The sequence below is a fragment of the Silene latifolia genome, unplaced genomic scaffold (genome assembly GCF_048544455.1).
Source record: "Silene latifolia isolate original U9 population unplaced genomic scaffold, ASM4854445v1 scaffold_156, whole genome shotgun sequence".
NCBI lineage: Eukaryota > Viridiplantae > Streptophyta > Magnoliopsida > Caryophyllales > Caryophyllaceae > Silene > Silene latifolia.
Genome location: NW_027413141.1, coordinates 390,341 through 413,362, shown reverse-complemented (window position 1 = coordinate 413,362; position 23,022 = coordinate 390,341). Strand labels below are relative to the sequence as shown.

General features: G+C 37.1%; 1 non-coding gene across 1 annotated transcript; it reads left to right on the top strand.

Annotated features, from left to right (window-relative positions):
• Window positions 1-22,030: 22,030 nt before the first annotated feature.
• On the top strand, window positions 22,031-22,137 carry LOC141637899 (small nucleolar RNA R71). Its single transcript, XR_012541950.1, has one exon. It is a non-coding gene; the product is annotated as a small nucleolar RNA R71 (small nucleolar RNA).
• Window positions 22,138-23,022: the final 885 nt, after the last annotated feature.

Genomic DNA, 23,022 nt, shown 5'->3' with positions numbered 1-23,022 from the left:
CGACCCCACTCACCCTGTTCGAGGGCCGGTATGAGGCCGACGTGGCAGAGCAGCTCATCCTGAAGAATGCTCTGCGTCGGGGGCATCCATCCCTTCGGCGTCCCATCCTTCTCAGCCTCAAACAGCTTCATTGCCCGCCTTTCGTCCTCATTGAGATGGACCCTGAAGGTGTCCATCTTAAGCTTATTCCGGGAGACATATTTCTCACGCTCCCCCCGACTCTCACACCGCAAATTGACACGGTGCTGGAAGGACCGGGGCAGTGGATAATCCTCCGGAACCTCGACGTATACCCACCGCGCCTTCCAGTCCTTGCAGGAAGTAAGCTTAGAGACGGTGATATAACCCGGCTCTGTTTGCACACTGTACCACCCCGTGCCAACGGGGGTTGACGGTCGAAGATGATGAGTCGGCGGAACAAGTTAACCGTTGGGGCCTCCTTTTTAAAGAGACAGAGCCACACAAAGCCAACTATAGTCCTAATGGCCAACGGATGCAGTTGAGCCACGGCGACATTCATTGCTTTAATTATGGCAGCAACGTATGCATTCAGAGGAAACCGGAGCCCATACTCCAGGTGTCTGATGTATACGCCGATACAACCCGGGGGAGGACAACAGACCGCTTGACCCTCCTTAGGGATAACCATTTTATATTCCCTGCCGAAGGAGTAATGATCCTCGAAAAGATCAGAACCGGAGCAACTGGCGAACTTGTTTGTCCAAGCACGATCAGGTCTGATCTTACAGGCGTCGCCGTGATCCAAGAGATGCGGCCTCTCCTCATCGGAATGAGTCCTTTCCACATCATCATCATCGTCAGCATCATCACCATCATCATCCGAGAAATCCTCCAAATACTAATCTTCAACCTCAGGAGAAGGAGACCTAGGGCCCTCGGACCTTATCGGGATGGCGGCCAGTGCCTCCTCTTCATCAAGACGCGACGGGGAGCCCCCGGCGCAGGATTACTAGGTCCGGCATCGCGAAAGACATGACAACGAATATTTAACAAGAAAAAAGATTGAAGAATTTGTTTGATTACCTTGGAAGGAAATGTTACACCGAGTAACGCTTCGAGAAATTAGAAAGAGAAAGGAACTCTGCGAAAGAAAAACTAAACGAGAGAAATTTTTTGAGAAAATGAAATTTGGAAGGCCAAAATGAGGGGGTAACTGCTCTATTTATAGAGCAAAGCTCACTCAATCCGACCAATCAGAGCAAAGCCCATGAGGCGTCAACCAATCAACGCCGAGCCACGTGTCAAGCATGCAGCCATGGAATGTCAATCGACAAACAGTTGCAAAACTTCTTCAACACGCTCCTTGACAGAATGCCAATCGACGTATCTTCTTCAACACGATCCTTGGTATCTACTTGCCAAACGGTCCGCTGTTCAACCGAGCTTGGCAGCACCGGCTGGGGGCAATCAAAAGCACACGGCACTCACAACCTCGGTCTCGGCCAGCGCCATTTTCTTTTCCACATTTGATGCCCTTTACACATCCATGTGGAGGGGCGATACTGTACGGCCTAAGCAGAACCAAGCCGAGGAAGAAGAAGCCGGGGCAGAATATTTTACTTGCGCAGAATACGCTCAACACTCATCGAAGGTCCATACCACGGCATAGACTACGCTGGGGGCAAATTGATGGGGCATATTCTGCACCCGCTGACCGAGTCAACATATTGAGCAAGGTCAAAGATATCCACAGCAAGTCAACGTCTTAGACAAATTTAACCGACGCAGACTGTCGGCTGTCACTTGGGTCTCGGCCAGCAACTAGCCGGTAGGGATACACATCCGCGTACTCACATCCAAGACCCCTCGGCATGGAGTCAACAGGGCCCGCAGGCCTGCCATGGGTCCCTCGGCCGAGGGTAGAACAGTCTTTCCACCTGCTCTGCCACTTGGCCACTACGTGACAAAAGGTGAAAGTCTATAAATACTCCTCAAACCTCATTGAGGAAAGGATCCGCAAATAATCAGTTAAACACACTAATCTGGTATAAACTCCCTTATCTCTCTACAATATACTTTGTGCCAAGTAACACACAACTTAATCCCTCTTAAGTTTACTGACTTGAGGGTCGGAGTGAGTACGCTCGGTACCAAGCCGAGCCCTCAGTTTGTTCATTGTTTCAGGAGAGGCCGAAAGAAAGAGTCAAGCAAAGCCATCATTCTAGAAGCTTACGTGGTAACAAATCTGCTCCGTAATCACACCCGGAACATTAATAATTACATTAACATAGTAATATGATTAATTGACAATTTACCTTTGGTTACATTAGCAATTGCAGTACATGACCACATCCCGAAATAGTACTTGATACAAGTCGTTCCAGATATAATAGCAATTTTATTAAAATGAAGCTTTTAAAACTATTAATCGTCTATTGTCGGTTTTGTATAATGTAGAAGAGTGAATCTACGGTAATTATTTTGGGCACATTATAATTTTATTAGGAAATAAGAATAGTAGGCCATAAAGACAGACTTGCTCGTATTACGATATCTCATATTTGATTTTTCCAATTCCGATACATCTAAGAGGACACGAGACGTACACTACAAAATTCAGTAGCTACAGCTACGCAAAATTCCGTTGCAAAGAGTAAGTCCGTACCAAAAAGGCCCTTTGTGACCGAATATCTGACTACATAAGTTTATCGTAAAAAATTGTCGCCAATGCAATACGTATTGGTAGATATTTGCATATTGGTGGCTTTTTGATAGCTTTTGTGTAGTTTTACAAAGACGATTAGCAATGGTGTATGTATGAAGTGGCCAGTGGGCAATCATGATTTTGTGCATTAGGGCTAGTGGCATAGTCTGTATCTTGAACCATGTTGAATGACGAGTACTCTACTTCATGGCATAATTCTTCGACATATTCAGTATGAAACAAATGTGACTCAATTCCTGGAAACTTTGAACTTTATCTTTGTTTTGTAAAAAGGGTTTTGTCTAGTTTGTGCCTCAGGAAGAGTTGATGGAGGCTGGTGTGGCTATAACTCGTCGTCAAAAGTTACCAACCAAAACAATATTTATAACTTCATAAACTACTCTTAGCAAAGAGGTAAGTAGAGGTCGGATCCCAAGGGACGGGTATTGATGTAGGATTTTCAATTGCAAGTAGCTATGTCTTAGGGTGTGGTGTGGTTTAAAATTCGTCGTCAAAAGCTACCAACCAAAACAATATTTATAACTTCACAAACTACACTTAGCAAAGAGGCAAGTAAAGGTCGGATCCCAAGGGACGAGTATTAATATAGGATTCTCAATTGCAAATGGTTGTGTCTTAGGGTGTCACAATTTGGGTTTAGATGAAATTGGTCTAAACTAATTAACAAGATAAAGGTAATGAAATGAAAACAAGTAAGATAATTAAAAGAGGTTGTAAATAATTGTTTAAAGGCGCTAGGGTGTCATGGGTTCATAGGGAATTCATGGGAGTTGATCATACGAACATGTTCTCAATTATATAGCAAACACTTATTGTTGTGATGGGATCGAGTTGGTGTATAAGCTTATAATCCCTAAGAAGGTTTAGGTCCCGGAGCCGAATCGATTAGATTGTACAAAACCTACAAGTTGACTTAATCCTTCCTATTCAACTATATGCATGGTCTAATGAGGCTCGAGTTGGTGTATAAGCTTACAAGCCTCATTGAAAAGATAGGTGATGGGTAAAAAATGCAAGGATTCATAGGCTCTTATTTCATCAAACATAACATGTGTATAAGTTGAAATCACAAAAAGCAAGAAATTTAATTATGAAAACATATTAGATTAAGCATAGATCAATCCCTATGTTGGTTTCCTGTAATTCCTCATTAACCCTAGCTAAGGAAACTACTCACTCGTGATCAAGTTTAACATGTTAATAAGGTTGTCAATCATACTAACAAGGCAAAACATGATGAATAAATAAAAGTGATTAACAATAATTAAACAAGGTTAAGAGAGAATTATACCTATGAAGATGATTCCAAATAATAAAACAAGAATAATAGTAGTACTTGATGATTGATGGAAAATTGTCAATCCTCCAAATAAACCCAAATAATCTTCTAATTACCCAAAATAAAGGAAGAACAATATAGAAATTAAGGAAAGATTAAGATATGATTAATATTGAGAATTGTATTACAACTAAATTAAGACTAATTTGAGAGTATTAAGAGATGATTACAACTTGATTGAGGATGGATTAAGACTTGATGCCAATCTAGGTAGTACAAAGGGGTATTTATACTAAAGATTAGGTACAAGGATTAGGGTTACTAAGGGCTTAAATGACTATTAAGACCCTAAGAAAAGTTGAGGAAATGCTACTCCCGAAGGAAATGAGCGGATCCTCTAGCTAGTCCCGTGTTGATCTGCTCGTCCCATGCTTTGGCACGGGTTGTTCTCACTTGTGATCCGCTCGGATCCTGGGGAAGACGCTCGGATCCAGCTGCTGCAAGCCGCTCATCTTGGGCACAAGACGCCCGGATCATGGTGCTCAGAGACGCCCAGATCGTGCCCAATCCGCTCGGATTCTTGGACAGATTACTTTTCTTCTTTTGCTCCTTAACAATCCTCAAGGATCATGTCGAGGACGAAAGGATCTTTTCATCATTGCCCATTACACTTTATTATCTACTTAGGCCTCTAGTGTTGGTCTCTCTTTGATGCTTGGTCATTAGGTGCGATCCATTTAGCTCCATTTCGCCTCATAAATGCAAGGTTAACACTAATTTCCTACCAAGGAGACAAAACCTCAAAGAATATGCAAAGTGGGAAACTAATGATAGTAAATGACCCAATTATGTGCTATAAATCATGGGAACGAGGTTAATTCGGGGACTAAATATGCTCAAATATGAGTCACATCAAACATCCCCAAACCGAACCTTTGCTCGTCCCGAGTAAAGATGTGACTAAAACTAGGACCTTTATTTAAACTATCCTACTAATATAGCCTGTATGAGACAATTAGCGCGTCTCACTCCGCCCCTTCAACTCACAACAAGACAACCATGAGGTAAGATGCCTTCTTGCAAGGCAAGGTGGGGCTTGCCAAAATGACGACACATCCAAGCATTAAGCACACAAAAGCAAGTAATGGATGCATCTACAAAAATGAATATCCACTTTCCTCATCTAAGTGTCGGAAATTATATACAAAGGAAGCAATCTAAGGGTACACACTCCATCATAGATACGGTTTCTTCAAACTACTAAGCTTAGAAGGATACCAATAAATCACCTCCAAATCGTGTCAAGCTAGGGTACCTTTGTCCTCAATCGTTAAATGCTTTCGGCAAGAGTAGACTCCCTATGGTGTTAGATACACTGGAGGATCGCAGAATTGCCCTTCTTACCTAGACAAGAAGAAGAGTCGTCCCCTCTCTACCATGCACAAAAGTGGATTTGATGGAAAAATGGATCAATAGGTTTCGAGTTTCATGTGGGAGTTTGCTTTTGATGTTGTTATTCCCCCCAATTTCTTGTGGCATTTGACATTTGAGAAAACTTTCTTTTTGCCATTTCTTTGATGTTTGGCATTTCAATACTTGACAACTTTCAACTTTTTGCATTTTCTTTTGGACATTTTCAAAGCCACCCCATTTGTAGCGAGGGTGCTTATATTTGAAGCATAAGAGTTCTTATTTTTGTACTCCTCTTTTATTTGATGCAAATTGCAAACTTTTTTACTTTCATTTCAATGCTTGAACACAAATTTTGATATTTTTTGTGCCCATTCCCTTTTTGTTGACAAAATGTGGTAGAATGTGGAAGATGGTTGCATGGTTTCAAGGGTCACCTTGGAATAAATGGTAGCCAAGGAGTTATCACATCACAAGGTACTTTTGACTAGGTCTTAATCCATGGGTCAAAGGATACTAGCATGACACATACTAGGGTGTTTTACAAGCATTATAATGAGCAAAGTCTTAAGAAAAAAAAGTATCTACAAGGGCCTTATATACACTTGTCAAACTTCCCAAATAAATGTTTTCACAAAATTTTTCTAAAATGCAACTACATGCCATGATGCAACTAACATTTATACAACCTAAAGCATATGCTTCTACCAACTAGTATGCCATATAAACTAAATGCAACTCCTAGAATCACATTGGTTTGTACCGCATCAATCAAAATAAAGCCACATGGTCATTAACATAGAGAGGAAAAAGGAAATTGTAAAGATCATACCATGGGGTCTTCATAATCCTTATGTATCGCATGTGGCTGTTGGAATATGTGTCCTCCGACAATAATGCGATCACAATTGTTGATCATATTGATCACATGTTTAAATCTCATTTTAAGAATACGTAAGGGATGATTCATTTTATAGTCAACTGATCAACATTAATCGGTAACGATTGGCTTGCTAGAGTTTGACGTTACTGTCGTGGGACGGTGGTGGTCAGTTGATCCCTTAAGGTCACACCTAAAGGATGATGCCCTTATATGTAAAGTTGATTAATTGTATGACAATACAAGTTGATCAATTCCTTAAAATTGAACAATTTGTTCGTGAGAGAGAAAATTGATTTCTTATTTTAATGAGATTAAATAAGATTTATTTTGGTAATAAAATGCTTTATTACTAAAATTGTTTATTGTTTGAGAAATGATAGAAATAAGGATGAATGGTTAATTATAATTACAAGATGTTGTGAATTATAATTTTAAGACCCATTTTATTTATGTGATCAAGTATCACTAGTCAATTTGTTGCATGTAATTTAATTAATTTGTAAAATGATATTTATGTGATGAATATGCATTAAATTAATTAATAACATGTATAAGACTACATGTGACATATTGTGTGACAAATGACAAATTGACAAAATAAAATGGTAGTCCATTTTAAGTAGGTGGATCGAATTGGAGGAGTATGTAGTGGGTTGTGCTTATATTATTTTATGTGATAGAATTTAAATAATAAGCCTACACTACACTAGCCTTACATGCCTAAGGTTTTGAGAAGACAAAAGCTAAAAAGTAAAAGACCATATATTGGTCTCCTCCTCCTAAAAACCGTGCTCCCTCCCTCCTCCTTAGTGGATGTTTTTTCTCTAATTATTCTCTTAATGCTTGTCCATTCAAATGACATGCATAGTTTTTCCTCTCACATATTCATTCTTTTTCTTCATCAAAACATGAGATTTTTGATTGAAATTATTCATAAAAGATTACTAAAATTATTAGTGTAATATATAAGTATTAGTAATCAATTTTAAGGTAAACTACTAAACTAATATCTAGCTAATATTATTTAGTGGGGATAAGGGATAATCTTGGGTGCAATCAAGAGGAGAATCTCTACTTTGGGATTTTTGGAGGATCATCCTAATATTCATTATAGCTCAAGAACAAGTGAAGTAGGAGACTTCATTTGTGCCCATTTGACCGAATTTTTGATGGTGAGAAAACGATTTTCTTATCTCTTCTTATTTGTTTTGCATGCATAAGATCTTTAAGTTTTTATGACTAAAACTTTAAACTAAAATATGATTTCCAACAAGTGGTATCAGAGCATCACGGTTTTTGCATGCAAAATTGGGTTAGTTTTTCCGAGTTAATTTAATTAACATATAAAACTTGTTATTTAGGATTTATGAAGATAAATCATGAAATAATTTTGCATGTTAAAAGTTTGTAATCCTAAGTGATTTTTAGGACATTTTGGTTAATTTATGGATTTTTATTGTTCATTTTATATAATATTGGCATTAAAATGTGATTTTTATGATAAAAATGTCATTTTACGACTAAAATTAGCTAAACTTTATTTTTTCCAGTGGTTTTTGTATATGTTTTCACATATATTATCTTTTGATGACCTGTAAATATTCATAATTTTATGAGTTTTTGTGCTCGAAATATGGATTTTTCATGATAAATCGAATTTAAATGAAAAATAGGTTAATATGAGTAATATTTCGAATCTGGTCATAGAAATTTAGTATGTTGTCACATGAAATTTTACAAGATGTGTGTAAAATTATTGGCTATAATGAAGTCTTTATGCATGATTTATGAATTTTTGATGAAAAATAACATAAATAGTGACTTTAATTAGTGAAAAATTGCTAAAACATACTTCATGACTAAGAACAAACGTTATATGTTGCATTTTATCACCTATTTCAGATCTAAAAGTGAAAAGTAAATTAAAATAAATTTTCTCATATTTTTATGATAATATTTGATAAATCCGATAAACCGCAACATTATTTTTCTCGATAAATTTCAAAATTTTTAACCTAAGTTTTTTGAACATTATGAGTGTCATGATATTTTTCCAGAATGTTCATGAGTTTAAATTTCAAATTTCAAATTTATTTGAAATTTTTATGATTTATTTGAAGTTTATGGCATTTATTGTAATTTTAAGTCCTTTTATGAACAATATTTAGAAATGTATGTTAATTATTGTCAATATGTTAATGGAGACTAATTTTGAGTCCTAAGATGGTTAGGGTAATTAACTAGTACATAAATATGATTTTATGTAATTATTGTGATTTTAAAAGGTTGAATCACGCAAATCCGTAAAAACCGATTAATATACGATATTGGCTCCTTAAAGGCGATTTAGCATAAAATTGGGCATGTTCATACATATTATAATGCTGCATTTTATTTATGATTGTCATAATTTTAATTTTATGTAATTTTTGAATTATGTAATTTTACTTAGTATGACCTTAGTTTTAATTGGTATTACCCGAAATGTATGGGAATATCGATTCGATTGTAATTTATTGTGATCTCGTATCACCGTTTTGTAATTTAATAGATTTATTTTTATTTTAGGATTATTTCATGGGAATAATCTATCCTATAGGTGCCCTGCAAATAACACTCCATCCTATCGGTAATTCCAATTTAATCCATCCTATCCACCATTCTCCCCATAACACTCTCAGTAGACGGGAAACCTGAAGAACAGGTCACCCTTGTTATTTTTAGGCAAAAAGGCACTTCAATTCGCCATTCCTCATTTTCACTTAACTCCGCCTTCCTCCATAATTGTTCTACCCTTCACGCTTTACCCTCCACCAACCCAACCACCACTCTGCCGCCAAATCTCAATACCCTACCCTCACCACCGGAAAAATACGTTGATACAAACTTCCACAATCAACACTTAACAATCAACCACCACTAACAAGTGTAACAACTATCTCCACTCATCTTCGGTCGATTCCTTCCAAAATCGTCGACCACCGCTTATCCACCCTTGACCATCTACCTCTCTCCTCCATCTCCAAACCCCACTTCCCTCTGCTTTATCTCCGTTCGCCATACCACCAGTTACAACAAGAGGAAAGTACAGGTCATGAGTTGATTTCAGGTAAGCAATAAGCATGCCCTGATCTTCATCTCATTCCCCTATTATCAATTCATTTCCTCCTAAAAAATGCCCAAAATCTCTTGTAATCCTCACACAAAAAGACAATAACACCCTTACCACTACCAAAACCCCAATTTGATTTCCAAAATACATGATATATAAATCCAGCAAATAAGAACAACAAAGCACTACACATGTCAATACCCATAACACCCCGAGAAACGTCCTTGAAATCAAAATCCCCTACTATGCATTGACATAATCCCCAATTATTGAATGAATATTGCCTCAAATAAAAGTGTAGTAAGTTGCAAAATTTCACAAAATAATCGTGATGGTCAGCAAAGGCGTCTACAGTAACAAACCAATCTCATCAATTCAATACTTAATGCTCAATTACTAACAAAAAGAATTGAGGATTTCAGGGGAATTTTTAGGGTTTGGGATTTGATTTTTCTGGGTTTGGGATTTGATTTTTCTGGGTTCAAAGTTGGTTTTGGGATTTGATTTTTCTGGGTTTTAGGATTTGATTTTTCTGGGTTCAAAGTTGGTATGTCGTTGAAGGTGTTATTGGTTTGCAATTGATTTCGTTTTGACATAATGACGATGACGATGACGATAGGAAGATGTTATGTGTAGGGTAGGTTATGGTGGTGCTACTATGGGAGTGGTGATGACAAAGAAAGGGAATTAGAAGAGGGAGTTTGATTTTGTTAATTATAATTATAATTAACCTAAAGTAACCGGTCATCGTTTTGAGTGAGTTCGTTATGGGCAGAATGATGGATAGGATGGATTTAATTGAAATTATTGATAGGATGGAGTGTTATTTGCAGGGCACCCATAGGACGGATTATTCCCATGAAATAATCCTTTATTTTAAGTACAGATGTATAATAGGAAATTATGTAATTTGTTATGTAATTTATTTATTCCGGAGTTCCTTGAAGACGGTGCCACTCGAGAAGGCGATCCATTAAAGAAAGTGTTGCCTTGAAATGCGTGCCAAGACCAAAGTTCAAGGGACCAAAGGAGTTGGTTTCCGAATTTGTAATAGTTTATTAGATTTACTATTTTAGGAAGGCCATATTAGGATTTAATTTATGCTTTGCATTTTATTTATATGTTGCATGCATCGCTAAATCGCCATAACTAAAACATGCATCATCATTTTATCGAGTTTATCGACCGTGTCAATTACAATTATCGTAGTTCACCGCTTTAGTTCACTTAAAATGTGATAGATAATAAATTGACATGACCTCTCGCTAAAAATAAACAATTGAGACTTAGCCTTACCAAAGAGTAGAAACCATGAAAACCTATTTCGTGAGGGAGTGCACTCGGCCACACCGGGGTACAAACCTTGTTACGTAGGGGAAGTGGGTGATAAATGTCTATCCACCGAATTCATGTTGATAAGGGTTTCATCGGCCACACCGTGCCCAAGTTAATGTGGGTTTGGATCATGGACACATTTATTCGAAATTTGGATTGAGCTCAATGGAAGTATTCGTGACCGTAGTCGCATGTGTTCCGGGCTAAAGATAAATGCTAATGTAATTTTATCGACCAAGACTTCTAAAAGTAGAATCGATTAAAGAGTTAATCCACCGAGTTATATTGATAAGGGATTCATCGGCCACACCATGCCCAAGTGAATATGAATTTGGATCTTGGAATCATTTATCATAGTTGGGTAGAGGTCACTATGTAAATGCTTTACTTGTCATTTACAAGTATTAATAAAACGATAAATGTTAAGTTTTTCCACTATTCCGTTATTATATTGTTCTATTTCTTTACCACAATTCATATACGATATCATTTCGATTTTTGATTCAAATCTCCATTAAAACATCGTAACTAAAGACAAATATGAATTTTTCTTCTAAAAACTCGAATTATCCATTGTAAGGATCTCTTGTGAAGAGTATAGATGGAAGTTATTTGTGATCAAAAGAGTTTTTGATTCTTGACTAACATATCTACTTACAATTGTTTCTTATATGCTTAATTGAGTTAAGTACTTTGAAACGTTAAATCATTTTTGGTAACTAGATTTGTTGGAAATCAAAATTGACCAAAATACCGCAACCACTTCAATGAAAGTTTTAAGACTAAACGAAAGAATGAAGAGTAGTCTTCATGAAATTAAATTTTGCTTCTCTAAGGAAAGACTCATTGAAATGAGTGGGAGCATTCTCTTAAACCGTTAAGAAAAGGATAAGGTTCTAAGAAGTAAAATTAGAATGGAATTGATACAAAGTAATGTTAAAAGTAACGTTATTGAGAATAACAATACTAAACCTATCAATCCCGACCGATAAAGTTTCCATTGTCTAAATTGTTGGACGCTACAAAGGAAACTACCCCAAATTATTGAAGAATCAACAAGTTAGTTGTGGGACATCTAATGGGACCTTCTTTTTTAAATGTTTATTTGATTAACATAAATTTTGCTAGTACTACTTCGTCAATATTAGAAACCAGTGGAGGTTTTCATCATTGTATTTGATACATAAGATGATTAGAATATGACGACTAGCAACAATGATGTTGAGAGATAAAGTCATTGTGAACTCAATCTAGTTTTTGAGTTTAGAGGTGTACTTAATTGTGACTATTAAGTGCATAAACTCTAAATAAGAATATAAACTTGTTAAGATACAAAAGAGGTTTCACTTTTGAGACCCTATACACCATGATTTAATGTATGGCTGGCCCATTATCAAGGTGATTATATTCTAAACCAAACTAGAATGACACATCATGTAGATGATGTAAGACTCAAATTGGTAACCCAAGATATTAAACCTTAAATTCTGGAATGATAAACGCAAAGAGTTATCGAGTACTCTTGAAACCATTAGATTGTTAATCTTATGGTATATGCGTACCTTGTATTCAAAGCAAGATGTCTCGTGCCTTTTGGTTGAAAAGGAGATCGAGGTTGTAAATCATTGATCCAAAATAGGTTGATCATTTTTTTTACCAACAATTTAAGTTGATGCTAATATGTTCACTTAATAAGGTAAATAGAGAAATCTTTGAAGAAGTTCAAAGAGTTCAAAGAATCACGATTTAGTCGTGATGGGATTATCAAAGCGAAGACTTTGATATAAGCCAAAGGAAATGTGATATAGTATCACAAATTAATCTCTCTTAGCACGCATTATGGGATAATGTGTGGTTGGATAAAGAAATCAAACGCTATTCGATATGGTTTGGACTTCAATCAAGTTACTTTGAGTTACTTGATCCTTTTTGGGGATTTTATCATTTTTAGTCTAAATTATTTTTCCACTAAATCTAAAACGATTCATATGAGATATGAAATGGTAGTGTACCATACTTGTAAGTTTTCAAAAGAAAAAAATGCTCATTTTTCCTTATTATAATCACGAGTACAACGGGTTTGTGGCTCGTGAAGCTGTCTTTCTAAAATACAAGTTTATTTCTAGAAGACAGAGTGGGAGAAATTATTCAAAGAGCCACAAAGAATGTTATGTCACAAGAAACTGGTCTTTCTTGGCTACATGAGACGTTTTGTGTAAGACGTTGTTTCTTCAAAACCTAGGAGGTTAAAGTCATCACTTGTTGAAGATGATGAATTAGTGTTACTTTTAGAAAGTAAAGAGCTTGTAACTTACAAGGAAATTGTTTGATTCAAGTTGATTACATCTGGAAAGTAATGAACATATGACTTACATGAGAGTGTTTAAGTCACAACTCAATAGAAGGCTTAGTGCCATGAAAATCCGAAATAAATTCCAAGTGAATTGTTAGATATCAAAGCTTGATTGGTAGCAAAGGGTTTTGCACTAGTTGAAATGCTTAAGTCTATTTGGATCTTCTTAGGGATTGTGTTTCATTATGATAATATACATATAGCGAGTGAATCTAAAACCCACTTCTTCAATTAGAAGAAATGTATTCAATACATGTCTTGAGTTTTCTAGATTCTTGCCATCCTAAGATAATGTGAAACTTAAGAGAGAGTCTTAAGTAGGACATCAATGAGTTGGAATCAATGTTTTGATCATGTTATAAAACTTTTCTCGATAAGTCGAGAAGTTGTGTTTATACATGGAGTTTAGTGGGAGTTACGGAAATTTTAATTAGTCTTATATGTGGATGACATATTGATTATTGGGAATGATTTAAGACTGGGAGAAAAATAATAAATCTTAATATCCGGATTTATGGAGATAAATCCACATGATATTAATGTCAAATAAGAAGTCTTATGTTGATAAGGTTCATGACTAGTTCAATCCAATTGAACATATTTAATTGATTCTATTTGCTTCCGCTGCCGAATCAATTAAATAGGAAATGATGTACAACACTTCATATACTTTGAGTATGGTGAATTGTTTCAAATCAAATTTAAGTAATAAATACCAAGTATGCCATAAAGATTACCCTTAAATGCTTGCAGAAGCATTAAGGATGTAATGCAAAGTGTTTTTGATGCAATTTTGTGTAAGGGTGTTACACAAATGACAATTGACAATTGAGATTGCGCATGGTTTCCGACAAAATCATAATCAAAACACATTAGGATGGTTAAGATACCATTGTGGCTATGTTATTTAAGAAATAGATTTTCTAGAATCGTTCTAGGCAATAAAGAACTATGAGAGATATTTACAACGGAAATTGAGTACACTTGCAATCATGAGATGTGCAAGAGGATGGATCCCGCACACTGTGAAAACAGTGGGAGCTGTTCTAAGGCTAGATGGCCTATGTCTAGATTGGATCTAGACACGTACTCAAGAAGTTCTGTAATGAAAATGTATACGTTACAAAGGAAAACGAGTATGTAGTAAGGTTGAGTTAGATACAAGAAGTTGATAAAACCTACTAACCAAAGCCTTCTCATAAGGCTCAACATGATAAGTCATGTCATATGTCATTTCAATTGCATTGAGATGAACAACTACATAAAAGATGAAAATGGACTATTAAAATATGAAGTAGTAATCAGGTATTGACTCTTCATATGTGATAATCACATTTGTCATTCGAGTTTTTAAATCTAAAAACTCCCTTTATACTTTGTTACATCCAAACGGGTTGTAGAGACAATTGAACCCCGTTAAAGTGAACTCGGATTAACATAGTATTCGCCCATAGTCACTTATATGAGGTGACGTCTCGAAGTGACTAGAGTGTGATGCGATTGATGGCAAGTTCAAGTGCCATACAGTCATGTGTGATGACTAGTCGATCACATAGGCAGACTGTTAGGAACACTTTGTCGGGCAGTGACCGCTTATTGAGTTCTGGCAAATTTATATAGCCTGGTTGTGGCGAGAGATACTATAGTATTTTAATGAGTCGATTATTTTGACTAAAGACTGTACGCCTAAGGTGCCACAGTTTCAGATTAACTTTGATTTGTGTTACTACGACCTTCGTAAATGGGGTCAAATGGGCATATTTTGGGTTATGATGGCTGTGGCTAGTCGAAGGGAATAAGTGCGATAGGAATTGTCCACCCCCTTGTCAGGGTTAAAAAAATATCTCAGGGCCACTCGAGGAGTAATGAACTGGAAATGCGTGGCTACGCTCGGAAGGTATCTATGGTAGATAAATTCCGGTCAATCAGTTATTCTCCAGATCGAGGAAACCACTCTCGATATGATCACTTGCAAGTACGACCCGAAAGACACCTTGCATTGAGTGGGAGATAGTAATAGGACAAGAGAATTGGTGACGCACACTTGTCGAGGACAAGTGGGAGATTGTTGGAATATGTGTCATCCGACAATAATGCGATCACAATTGATGATCATATTGATCACATGTTTAAATCTCATTTTAAGAATACGTAAGGGATGATTCATTTTATAGTCAACTGATCAACATTAATCGGTAACGATTGGCTTGCTAGAGTTTGATGTTACTGTCGTGGGACGGTGGTGGTCAATTGATCCCTTAAGGTCACATCTAAAGGATGATGCCCTTATCTGTAAAGTTGATTAATTGTATGACGATACAAGTTGATCAATTCCTTATAATTGAACAATTCGTTTGTAAGAGAGAATATTGATTTCTTATTTTAATGAGATTAAATAAGATTTATTTTGGTAATAAAATGCTTTATTACTAAAATTGTTTATTGTTTGAGAAACGATAGAAATAAGGATGAATGGTTAATTATAATTACAAGATGTTGTGAATTATAATTTTATGACCCATTTTATTTATGTGATCAAGTATCATTAGTCAATTTGTTGCATGTAATTTAATTAATTTGTAAAATGATATTTATGTGATGAATATGCATTAAATTAATTAATAACATGTATAAGACTACATGTGACATATTGTGTGACAAATGACAAATTGACAAAATAAAATGGTAGTCCATTTTAAGTAGGTGGACCGAATTGGAGGAGTATGTAGTGGGTTGTGCTTATATTATTTTATGTGATAGAATTTAAATAATAAGCCTACACTACACTAGCCTTACATGCCTAAGGTTTTGAGAAGACAAAAGCTAAAAAGTAAAAGACCATATATTGGTCTCCTCCTCCTAAAAACCGTGCTCCCTCCCTCCTCCTTAGTGGATGTTTTTTCTCTAATTATTCTCTTAATGCTTGTCCATTCAAATGACATGCATAGTTTTTCCTCTCACATATTCATTCTTTTTCTTCATCAAAACAAGAGATTTTTGATTGAAATTGTTCATAAAAGATTATTAAAATTATTAGTGTAATATATGAGTATTAGTAATCAATTTTAAGGTAAACTACTAAACTAATATCTAGCTAATATTATTTAGTGGGGATAAAGGATAATCTTGGGTGCAATCACGAGGAGAATCTCTACTTTGGGATTTTTGGAGGATCATCCTAATATTCATTATAGCTCAAGAACAAGTGAAGTAGGAGACTTCATTTGTGCCCATTTGACCGAATTTTTGATGGTGAGAAAACGATTTTCTTATCTCTTCTTATTTGTTTTGCATGCATAAGATCTTTAAGTTTTTATGACTAAAACTTTAAACTAAAATTTGTGATATTTAAAATATGATTTCCAACAGTGGCGTAGTCGATCAATGTGATAGAAGGACAAAAAAACAAACAAACAAACAAGTATATACAAAATATACAATTCTACACTATAAAGGAATGAACATGTTTTTGGTTTTTTTCAAAATTTTCAAGTTTTTATGGTTTTTGTGTTTATGAAAATAAAGGACATATTTTTGTATTTTTCAAAAATTTTCAATTTTTATCATATTTTGTTTTAAAAGTTAAGTTAGAATTTCCCATCCCCACACTAGTATGGGCATTGTCCTCAATGGCCAATACGATATGAAATTATGCAAGCTAAATGAGAATGCATGATTTCTACACTACTATGCAAACTATATGACATACACATAAGTGATGCAATCTATACTACACTATATGATGCAAGAATTTATTGGTTGGAGAGCTAATTTAGATTAACTCCCAATACTTGTGCTTGAACTTCCCTAAACCAAGTAAGACATTATTTCTAGTGTCAAAAATGGGAGAGTTGATGCACGAGTATGCAATACATGAAAATATTTGTCATTTTGGATTTTCAAAAGTGGGAACAATATGAGACACCTCAATGAGACCGAGGTAGGAGTCCTCTAAGTGTTGCTAGGACTCAAAACAATTGATCAAGATAAAAAGTTTTGAAAACAAGAGAAATAAATAAAGCTAGAGGAGGTGTAGGAAACTCACAATGGGATATGTGGCATCCTCCAAAAAGCTTGTCAATCCTCAATTATCGCTCATGGCGACATCCTCATCACTATCATTGCTATCATCACCTTCCTTATTATCATCATCATCATCTACCTCCATGGACCCGGAGGCTTCACCATTCATCATCACTTGAACCTTGCACTTCTTCCTCTTCTTCCTCATGGCAAGAGTCACTAACTTCCCCGCTCTCAACAATAATCTCCTTCCCCTTAGTAACTTGACTATCCATGGTGGCATCTCTAGGAGCACTCGGAAAGAATACTCCCCTATCCGCCCAACTAGGCAAAGGACATGAAGGATTAAGTAATCCTTGCCTAGCTAAGTGTAGGAGGGGCGGATATTGAGCCCGGTAAGCATTGACCCGATCCTCATGAGCTTCCTTATGCATATGTTGTGTCAATTGGGTCAAGTAGTCATTGTCTACCACGACATTAGTGCCAATTGGTGTGAATTCACGGTCGGCAAATGGATAAGGTGGAGTCGCAATAGAGGAGGAGGAGGGCTTGGCATGCGATTCCCTATGTTGCTTCATAATCATTTCGGCTTCATCGAAGACGGGGAGAAGGTAGCTTGGACATCGGACATTGATGCGGCATATCTTGTTAGGAAAGATGAAGGACTTAGCTTCTTTAGTGAGCCACTCATACTTGTTGTCAAGATTATCATTCTTGACCCAATGGAACTTGTTGATCATAGTGGCCAAATCAAGAAGGTTGCCTCCTTTAACCGGTTTATATGTCTTATCTTTGTTGAAATCCGGGTTAAAGTGTTTGTCTAACCATATTACTAATCCTCCATTCACAATAAAAGCCGCTCCAACTTTACCATGGTCAATTGTAAGCCACCGTTCAAGTAAGAGTTGAAGTATGTTGTATTCCTTGCTGCACTTTTTGTTGACATTCATGGTGGATTCAAGGTAGGCAAAGTCGAGCTCGGTAAAGTGGTTGGTGCCTTTTCTTGCAATTAAAGTGTTGCCTACAAACTTTTGCCATACCCTTATACCCGGATGGTGGACATAAAGAACATGGCACTCATGGAAAGACTCAAATTTTCGCCCGGTGATCACTTTCCAAAGGGGTGCAGCATCATATTGTGAAGGCTTTTTCTCATAATGACAGTGTTCTTCAAGACCAAACACTTTGCCAAATTCTTTCATAAACATTCGCCTATCCTTGTTCTCAAGGCGAAATTCAACATTTTTCCGACCCTCTGCCTTAGTCACCTTCAAGAAGCTTACAAACTCCATGGTAAGGGAAGGGTAGGTTAATTCTTGCATTTCAAAGAGCGTAGTCAATTTCATGGATTCAAAGAAATTCCTAGTTCTTTCAAGCACACCCAATTTATCTAAGGCATCTTGGCATATAAATTTGGTCGGAAAAATAGTCTTCTTAGTAAGGGATACAAATGATTTCCTATGAGAATCGTTTATGAAAGTTACCACCGGATAATCTTACAATTGTTCAATGACCGGAGTAGGTGTAGCTTCCACCATAGGAGTAGCAACTTCTTGAATCTCCACCCTTGGTTGATGCACTACCATAGCCTTTGAAGCTAGAAGAGCTTGTTGCCTTTTGGAATGATTTGAGGATGTGGGTGCCTTGTTTCCACCTTTTGTTCTTGCCATGTTGTTCTCCTTGTCAAAATTGTATCAACAAACTAATATTGTGCTTGAATGCTCCTTATTTCCCCAAGCTTCAATCAATTCCCAATCGATTTAGGATTTTCGAATTTGTCATGAAACCCTAGAAAATCTACTCAATGTGTGAGAAATTTGTTGTTTGGATGGCTTCTTGTTGATAAAGGAGTAGTTTAATTGTGACTTGAGGAAGTTTTGTTTTGATTTGGGTGAATTTGGTTGAGGAATTTGTGTTATGTTGATGAGGGGATTGAGGGTTTTGAGGGAGAAGGGTGTGTGTGTGTGTGTTTTTATAAGAAAGAAATGAATTGGGGAAGAAGGAATTGAATCCCGTATTATAGGCAATTAGCAGCAGGAGACGAGTGTCTTGGACTGGGGACGCTCGGATTCTTAGTCAGTCAGCTCAGGAATTTCTAACCCGTGTTGGGACGCGCGGATTCTGCTGGAGATGAGCGGATTTCTGCAGGAGACGCTCGTCTTCATTTGGGGATGCTTGTATTCATAGACAGTGTGAGCTTTAAACTTTTAAAGCAGCCAAGATGCGCAGATCCTTGCCAAGACGAGCGTCTTCAGGATTGGGACGGGCGTCTTTTGTGTAATATGCCCAGATTTTTAAACAGACTAAACTTTTCAATTTCAGCACTCCCAAGACGAGCGTCTTAGAGCCAGGACGCTCGGATCGGAGCCAGCTCGAGCGGATTCCCCCTGGGACGCTCGGATCTTCTCCTGTACCCACGAGTTCAGTTCTACCCGTGGGGGTCTTCATTTCCCGTATAATTCTTTTTTCGTTCCTTTGTTCAACATTGTGGGTGCACTATGAAGGCTTGGTTAGCCTAGGCAATTGTTATCCCCACACTAAATAAAACACTACACATCAAAACACATTAAAATACCTCCCTCACTTTTTCTCATGATAAAAATATTTATCAAAGTATGAAATTGCAAATCCAAAATTGACAAGAATGCAATAAATAAAATGCTAGTTAAAAGGTAGAACATTTACAAATGGGGTTTAGGAGGACTCCACCAAACTCTCACTCTTGAATGAGATGTCAACGAGGCATAGCCAAGGTGCTGTTGATGTTTCTTAACACCTTGTAGAAGTAGTCGATGGCTTGTTCATTTTCATTGTAAAGATCTTGCATAGACCTTTCCACATTGTGTTCTTCATGATGATGACTCGACTCAAGATGGTCACCAAAGCCTTGGTCTAAGGTCATAGCATTTCCAATGTAGGGATTGACCAATCCTTCAAATTCGTCATCCCATAGACCACACACTTCACTAGCTTGCTCCCCAATGATGTCATGAGTTGATGAAAGCAACTCGTCTTTCTTGTTGTCATGGCCAATGAGGTCTTCTTCCTTATTTGTCATGATTGGTGGTGAGCTATCCAAGCTCTCATTGTTGTTGAAATTTCCTTTCTCTCCGGATATAACATCTTGAGGATTATCCACTTTCTTCTTCCATATCGATGGTGATTCTTTACCCATAGCTTGATCTTTGCATTGAGATGCCAACCTCTTCCTATCACTTTGTCGGCTATAATGATCGACCATAAAGTATGGCTCATGTAGTCGGGGAGCTCTCATTGTTTTGTCAAGGTTGAAAGTGATTATCTCATCTCCCACTTCAAGTGTAAGTTCTCCATGTTTCACATCAATTACCGCTCCCGCGGTGTGCAATAAAGGTCTTCCTAGGATGATAGGAATGTTGGAATCCTCCTCCATGCCTACAATGACAAAGTCTACCGGGATGAAGAATTTGCCAATTCTCACGGGCACATCCTCCCATACCTCTAAAGGTATATTTTTTGATCGATCCGCCATTTGAAGAGTAATGTAAGTGCACTTGAGCTCTCCTATTCCTAGCTTCTTGCATACCGAGTATGGCATGACACTTACACTTGCTCCAAGGTCAAATAATGCTTTGTTGATTGTAGTGTCGCTAATGGTGCATGGAATAGAGAAGCCTCCCGGATCTTTGAGTTTTGGAGGTGAACTTCCTTGAAGAATAGCACTACTCATTTTGGTAAAGGCAATGGTCTATAGCTTCCGGATGGATTTCTTCTTGGTAAGAATATCTTTCATGTACTTTGCATAGGCCGGAACATGATTGATCAATTCCGTGAATGGGATCGAGACTTCTAAGTTCTTCACAATCTCTATGAACTTTCCAAGTTGTTCATCAAACTTAGGCTTAGCTTGACGACTTGGGAATGAAAGTCTAATCACAATAGGCTCTTTTTCCTTAGTCTTATCTTCATTCTTCTTCTTTAAAACCTCTTTGGTGGTGGGTTCTTCTTCTTTAGAGTTCTCCACAACTCTTTGCTTGTCACTAGCATCCACAATGTCTTCATTAATTGGCTTCTTCGGCCCTTCATACCTTGTACAACTCCTCAAATGGATGGCACTAACTGACTCATGTCTTGGGGGATTACTTTGAGGTGGTAATTGCCCCTTTTGTCGTTGAGAGCTAGAAGATGCTAATTGAGACATTTGGGTTTCCAACATCTTGGTGTGGGCTAGTATGTTGTTGATGGTGATGTCTTTGGTTTGGCTATCCTTTTGCATTTAGATGAAAAATTCTTGTTGGTTCTTTTGCATTTGGAGGACCGCTTTTTGAACATCAAAGCCTTGGTCATTGGATTGATTGTAAGAGGCTTGATTTTGATAACCTTGGCTTTGGTTATAAAAGGGTCTTTAAGCTTGATTTCTCATTGAAGGTGGGGTGTATGTTGGTTGAGGGTTTTGAAAATTTTGGCTCTTGTATGAAAGGTTTGGATGAAATTTGTTATTCTCATTGTAATAGTTGGAATAAGGGGTGCCACTCTTGTATGCTTGGAAAGAATTCACTTGTTCACTTGTTCCCCTACATTCACTTTGGTCATGTCCCAAAGTTCCACAACTCTCACATACTCCACTTGGAATTGAGGATGATGCCACCATAGCATTAACATGTTGTTTGGGTGATTTGGAAGCTTCATCAAGCTTAGACATGACCTTCTCAAACTTCAAATTGATGGTGTCAATATGAGCACTTAGTTGAGCACCCAATTGTGTGATGGAATCTATCTCATGCTTTCCTCCTCTAGTGGCCTTTCGAGGCCTACTATATTGGGAATTATGAACCGCCATCTCTTCAATTTTGGCCCATGTTTGATTGTCATCAACTTCGGTAAGCATACCATTGGATCCCATATTGAGAATGTTGCGGGAGTCTTCATAAAGACCATTCTAAAATTGTTGTACAAGGAACCACTCGCTAAGTCCATTGTGTGGACAAGAACGACAAATGTCCTTAAATCTCTCCCATGCTTCATACAATGATTCCTCATCCCTTTGTTTGAACCCGGTGATTTGGGCTCTCAACATGTTAGTCTTCTCCGGAGGATAGAATTTCTTGTAGAAGGGAAGTGCCAACTTCTTCTATGAGTCAATACTAAGAGTAGCCTTGTCTAGGCTCTAACCATTGCTTTGCGGTACCAATCAAAGAAAAAAGAAATAATACCCATCGGATTTGATCTTGAGTAACTCCAGTTTGAGAAATCGCATGACAATAGTTACAAAAAGTCTCCATATTTGAATGAGGGTCTATACTAGACATCCCTCCAAAATGACTTCTCTCAACTAGTTGTTTGAATGCGGATTTGGCAATGAAATTACCAGTTAAATGTGGTGGTGTAGGAGTACCATTTGGTAGGTTCTCCTCGGTTGGTATGGAATGTGATGAAAATTTAGGCATTGTGGGTTGATTTTGTGGTGGATTTTGTATTGGGTTATCCTCTCCTTCTCTTGCAAAAGGGTTGGTAAACTCAATGTTATTTGGTTGAATGTTCACAATCTCTCCGATACCTACAACTCTTGAAGTACCTCTAGCAACTCTTCTATTGTTGGTTAAAGTTCTTTCAATTTCAAGATCAATAGGCAATGGATTACCTTGTGATCTCCTAGTCATGCAAAATATCAAACAACTTGAAAACAATTAGAATAACCTAGAGGAAATTGACTTCCCCAAGGTAAAGAAAGACACAACTAAAAACAATTAATGAAAATCAAATCAATTGAACACCGTCCCCGGCAACGGAGCCATTTTTGGTGTGGTTTAAAACTCGTCGTCAAAAGCTACCAACCAAAATAATATTTATAACTTCACAAACTACTCTTAGCAAAGAGGCAAGTAAAGGTCGGATCCCAAGGAACAGGTATTGATGTAGGATTCTCAATTGCAAATGGTTGTGTCTTAGGGTGTCACAATTT